This window comes from Salvelinus sp. IW2-2015, linkage group LG18, assembly GCF_002910315.2.
Source record: "Salvelinus sp. IW2-2015 linkage group LG18, ASM291031v2, whole genome shotgun sequence".
NCBI classification, from domain to species: Eukaryota; Metazoa; Chordata; class Actinopteri; order Salmoniformes; family Salmonidae; genus Salvelinus; species Salvelinus sp. IW2-2015.
In genome coordinates, this window is record NC_036858.1 from 45968537 (window position 1) to 45975031 (window position 6495).

A 6495-nucleotide genomic window follows, 5' to 3' on the forward strand; every position below is an offset into this window, starting at 1 on the left:
GAGCGGTTTCCTTCCTCTCTGGCAACTGAGTTAGGAAGGATGCATGTATCTTTGTAGTGACTGGGCGTATTGATACACCATCCAAAGTGTATTTAATAACTTCACCATGCTCAAAGGGATATTCTATGTCTGCTTTTTTTTGTACCCACCTACCAATATGTGCCCTTCTATGCAAGGAATTGGAAAACCTCCCTGGTGTTTGTGGTTGAATATGTGTTTGAAATTCACTGCTCGACTGAGGGACCAGATAATTGTATGTGTGGGGTACAGAGATGGGGTAGTCATTCAAAAATCATGTTAAATACAATGTATTAAATACGACGTATATTGTGACTTGTTAAGCAAATGTTTACTCATGAACTTGTTTAGCCTTGCCATAACAAAGGGGTTGAATACTTATTGACTCAAGTCATTTCAGCTTTTCATTTTTTATTTATTTGTCAAATATATTTTAAAAAACATTTCAACTTTGACATTATGGGGTATTGTGTGTAGGTCAGTGACAAAAATTTAAATGTAATCAATTTTAAATTCCGGCACAACACAACAAAACACAACAAAATGTGGAAAAAGTCAAGGGGTGTGAATACTTTCTGAAGGGACTATAGATAGTAGGTTACACTGCATAATAAAACAATCCCTAGTAAGCTAGTGTTTCATTTGGCAATAATAAACTGGTTTTATGCACAACAACTTTCTATCCAAGCTGGGAGTAATGCAGGTTTAGGTAGGCTATACAGGACAGTTGTATATATTTTTTTTAATCTATTGGTTGCTGATTAGTATGCTTTTGTATCAAAAATACATTTTACAATCTGCAATGTTTCAATTTCCAGGTTTAATTATGAAAAAGTAATTACATTATTGCCACGAGACAGCAGTCTAAAACGCAGCCTTGAGGCACTATAGCTTTGTGAAATGTTAGGCTTAACATGAGAAAATAATCACCCAATAGGCCTACCAATAAACATTTATCCATTAGCTAAAGCAAAGCTATAGGGTACATGCCCTGGCACCACAGAAAGCCCATCATCGATTTCATAGGCAGTCGCATAGATATGTCGCAATTTCAGCACCATGGACAGTGATCAGTAGTCCATACTTTGAGTGGCTGTCGGGCTGATGGATTCAATTTTATTTAAAAAAAATTGGCAGGGGGTTCCGAAGTCCAAAGAAACTGCATTAGCCAGTGTCTGCACTAAATACTGTTGCAACACATACTGATCTGGTTTATATGTAGAAAACAAGAGAAGATGGAGGCAAAGACAGAGAGAGATACATGGAGAGATACAGTCTTTGATCATTCTAATCACAGTCATACTCATACTAGAGCACAGCGAACCATAAACTATCACCAAGGGTTCACAAGTAGGCCAACGGCCTATGATGCTAGCCGTCCGAACAACTGAGCAGAGACCTATTGACGTGTAGCCTATGCGCATTACTGTTTCCTCTTGGATGGCTTCATGGAGCAGTATCCCATACTCTAAATGGGTATAACGGGTTTGTGAAATGGTGTGGTAAATATTAATATTCAATAGCAAGAGGTCCGCTTACTCCCAATAGTGATGCTGCAGCAGAGCAATGATTTAAGACCGAACTGCATCACGACAGTCAGTGCAACCCGGGCGAGCAAAGCCCATGGATGTCTCATAATCACAAGGCGTTCGTAACCAATTAAAATGCCTCAAAGCCCACTTCGCTCAATATAGAGACAACCCCGTTTGGCACCAAACTGTGAAGATGTGAGGCAAATGGGGGATTTTGCCACCAAATGGTCGTTTTAGCAGTTCGGGTGTGATTTAAATTGTGCCAATGACATGAAGTCTCTGAATGTTTTTAACTCGACACAACATCAAAGGGTAGCCTCGAGCCACATGTAGCGGAGAGCACTGATTAAGATGTGACATATGTCTACAGTGATGAAGACGTATCGCCTATAATATCTTATACATAATGGTTTCAAGTTGTCAATATATAATTACATCTAGGCGCCAATTCAATATCATTACGCACAGTTAATATAATACATTCTATGATTTTGTTTTGAATGTCACAATTTCAGTTTGGTTTGAAATCAGCGTTGCGATCTGTCTACATACAGGGCGACTACGCCTGCGTCTCTTCAAAAGGCAGTAGTCTCCTGTGTGTATACCGTTATCTATACACTCTTAACCCTCCATATTAACATGGCGCACTTCTGTGACTGCAAAGTGGCTAACTGATTCATAGAAGCTCTGAATGGCCTTTTCAAAAACACTATGCTGCACAAATACAATAGAAATCTGATAGCGTTCCAAGCAAAAACAACTTATACAGGGTAAATAGAAGAACAGGAAACAACTTCAACGTATGATTGCATCCCTAGCAACGTTGATATAAAAAAAATCTGTCCCGTTTCCATATTTTTGCAACTGATGCTAGATACAATGAAACAATTCTTCGCACGCTAATCTGCGCATAGTTTAGATTAACGAGAAGAGCACCAACCCAATAGCCTATCTCAATAAAACAATCAAACTTACCAATCAACAAATTCGCAATGAACTTCACCGCGGAGAAGCCTGCAAACAGCACGAAGCCTGAGACTGGACGACCAAAACGTAGAATCCTGATGGAAGAATCCGCTCCACCTCCTTTGCTGCAACAGCACTGCCAACTGCAGCACAATCTCAACAATGGGCGGAGATTTCGCCCGCAAGGTCTCATTCACACACCAAGTGGGTTCTACGCAGCGCTACTTCGTCAACATCTCTCCACAGGCGTGATTTAGGGTATTTAATTGACCTGTTTGAAAATAAAAGTAGGATTTATTGCGGTCTATATCGCTATGCTGCCACTGAAATTCAACCCTGCCCTTGTGTTCGAAAAGGCTATATGCCACACGAGTTATGCTCCGGGTCAATTTCAGTGGGGGTTAAAGTAGAAAATTGTCATACTTGAGTAAAAGTAATGATACTGTAACTTAAAAGAAAATGACTCAAGTAAAAGTCACCCAGTAAAATACTACTTGAGTAAAAGTTTAAAAGTATTTGGTGTTAAATATACTTTTGTATCAAAAGTAAATGTAATTACTAAAATATACTTAACTATCAAAAGTAAAAGTATAAATCATTTCACACTTATTTTAAGCAAACCATTGTTTGTTTTGTAATCTACAGATAGCCAGGGGCACACTCCAACACTCAGACATAATTTACAAACGAAGCATGTGTGTTTAGTGATTCTGCCAGATCAGAGGCAGTAGGGATGACCAGGGATGTTCTCCTGATAAGTGCATGAATTGGACAATTTTCCTGTCCTGCTAAGCATTCAAAACGTAACCAGTACTTTTGGCTGTCAGGGAAATTGTATGGAGTAAAAAGTACACTCAGACAAACGGGTGCTATCTAGAACCTAGAAGGATTCTTCAGCTGTCCCCTTAGGAGAACCATTTGAATAACCCTTTTGAGTTCTACGTAGAGCCCTTTCTACAGAGGGATCTACATGGAACCAAAAAGGGTTCTGCCTGGAACCAAAAAGGGTTTGCCTATAGGGACAGCCGAAGAACCCTTTTGGAACCCTTTTTTATAAGAGTGTAGTGAAGTAAAAGTAAAAGTTGTCAAAAATATAAATAGTAAAGTACAGATACCCCCAAAAACGACTTAAGTAGTACATTAAACTATTGACCACTGGTCAATTTGACCCATATAGTAAGTACAGTAAGTACACCAAGATCATAAATATATGGTTTTAACCTCCCAAAATGTATTTTCCAGTAGCTGGGAATCACAGGAAGATGCTGGAGGGAGGGCAGCCCATAATAATGGCTGGAAGGGAGTAAATGGAATGGCATCAAACACATGGAAACCAAACATATTCCGCTCCAGCCATTAGAATGAGCCCGTCCTCCCCAATTACGTGCCACCAACCTCCTGTGCCGGGAATGACCTCTTTCATATGCTTTTTCCCCCTTCGTTTTTAGACGCAACTGTTCAAAATGTTGATCAAAACGTTTGATTAGCAAAGTCGTAAATCAATCAAATGATGACATTTAATGAAATGAAATTTTTTGCAAAAGTTTAGCCAAACTTCAGATCTGTCCCTCGGCCTCTGAACATCACAAGGATAACATACTTATATCCTTGTGATCATCGTGGTTAGACCTTTACTGCACAGAAAACCATTAGTCTCTAGCACAAAGGTCAAGGTCAAAGGACAAATTGCATGTCAAATACAAGTCAACTACAGGTCAAGTACAGAGTAGTGTTGTTGTTGTTTTGTCGTTTTGTCGTTTTACAAGGTTATTACCATACATAGAGGACTAGATGAAGGGTCATGGTGGAATTTTCTTTGCTAAATAGTATTTTAGTGATTAAAAACTCAGTTGCGGGTGAAATTGACATGTTTAAAGGGAAGGGTTAATTAAATGTATCATGTTACATACATTTATACCAGTTGAGAATTATTAAACTAAATTAAATCAGGACTGGTAAAAGCTCAAGCCAAAGAAAATTGTGTGAGTACTAAAGAGTCACCAGAGTCGACCCATGGAACCTAAAGGGGCCGACACATTGGAAATACTTTGTGGAAATTCTTGAAAGATTCCATGTTTTAATGATAAATTCAGATGTAGATGATGTTTTATAGAGAGATTTTAAAACGGCGTGTTATAGAAAAACCCCCAAAGGAAATACAGGCAGCCCAGAAGAAAGATTTCCAAAAAATAAATCCAATTATGTCTCTAGGAATTAGCTTTCTTGTTTATTCTCCATCAAAATAGAGAGACATTAAACATATTAGAGAATGTTTAGCCATCATTTTAATGCATTAAATGGTTATAGAGAGAACACTGAAATCCTAAACATGTGAATGAGGTACAGGTACTGTAAAGTAATGGACTGTGTCTCAGAATCCGTTTAAGGAAATGAAACACTAGCCACTTTAATAATGTCTCCGTATCTTGCATTACTCATCTCATATGTATAAACTGTACTATATACTATTCTACGGTATCTTAGTCACTTTAATTGAGTGTAAATATTGCATCACCCATCTCATATGTATATATCGTACTCTATACTATGCCACTGTATCTTAGTCCAATGCAGCTCTGACATATATGTATATATTCTTAATCCATTCCTTACTTAGATTTATGTGTATTTGGGGTATATGTTGTGAAACTGTTAGATATTACTTGTTAGATATTACTGCACTGTCGGAGCGAGAAGCACAAGCATTTCGCTACACCCGCAATAACATCTGCTAAACACGTGAATATGACCAATACATTTGATTTGGATTGGATTTTTTTGACACTGTACGTGAAGCAACTCTGACACGGTCACAAGAAGCTTTCAAGATTCCCACCATATGTGTTTTGTATATCACAAATACTGTATATAGAAAACTGTTAAAAATAGTCATACAAAAGTATAACAACTCAACAAATGAGTCCACTGGAGGAGTACAGTGTTTGTAGCCCAGTTGCTGCTGAGTCAGTGGTACTGTGACACACAGGGCCATAGGCCTGGTGTCAGCTGGAGGTATTACAGCAGGAGAGTTGTGTGTTTGTTAATGCTCTGTATGGGGTATAGCTCTGGACCCCCATTTTCTAATTTTCTGCCTCAACATTTTCTCACATCTCTGGTTCTGATAAGCATACTTTGCTTCCAACATCTGGAGTTGAGAAAGCTTGGGTCAGGACGTCCCGTTTCCTCACATGGGGTGTGTGCGTGCATGTGCACGCTGAAGGGTCTGAGTGGACAGGGTCCAACCTCTTTACATGGAGTGAATTATATGTAGTCTGTTAACGTGCCTTCCCTTCTCTGCAGTAACTTATTCAGACATTGTCATGCTCATTATGTATGTAAAGTATTTTCACATAATTTACAGTAGGCCTACTATGCTTTCAATAAATATAGAAGGAAAGGTAACATTTGCAACTCATCTCTGTGCTAGATCGAAGTATGGTTGTCATGACAATGTGTTTACCAGGAAAAGCCATCTTGGCTGTAGTCCTGGAACTGTCCAGCAGGCAGTATATCGCCCCTCCTGCTGTGGAGTCAGTGACAGCAACACTCAGACAGACAAGTCATTGTTGCTCTGTGGTGGATGTTGCGCTCACTGTGGAAGTATGAGTAATCCTAGTCCTATGGCCTCACAGCTGGATCACAAAACAATGCAGTAATTGCAACCAGACAAGTCCATGCTTAAGTCCATTTGAGGACCACTGCTTTGTTGTTGTTACTATACCTTACCACTTGGTTAATACAAAAAGGATAGTGATCATATTTAGAAATGAGTCTCCTTGAGTTTTCTATTTTTTGACACTTTTTTTATACAGTGCATTCGGAAAGTATTCAGACCCCTTGACTTTTTCCACATTTTGTTACGTTACTGTTAAGAGAATTTTGTTCTCAATGTTCATAAACTGAACTTCAATTAAACTACTCTGTCTGTTACTAAGAATTTGTAAGGTTCTTATTGAAATGAAAAAGACAGAGGCCAGTC

At 38.7% G+C, this 6495-nt stretch overlaps 1 protein-coding gene across 1 annotated transcript in view; it reads right to left on the bottom strand.

Annotated features, from left to right (window-relative positions):
- LOC111978290 (spectrin beta chain, non-erythrocytic 1) overlaps nt 1-2615 on the bottom strand; it is a 125490-nt gene extending 122875 nt beyond the window's left edge. Inside the window, exon 1 of the mRNA XM_024008268.2 lies at nt 2526-2615. The gene's annotated coding sequence lies outside the window, so the exon portion shown is untranslated. The remainder of the gene's footprint in view (nt 1-2525) is intronic.
- Between the last annotated feature and the right edge of the window lie 3880 nt (nt 2616-6495).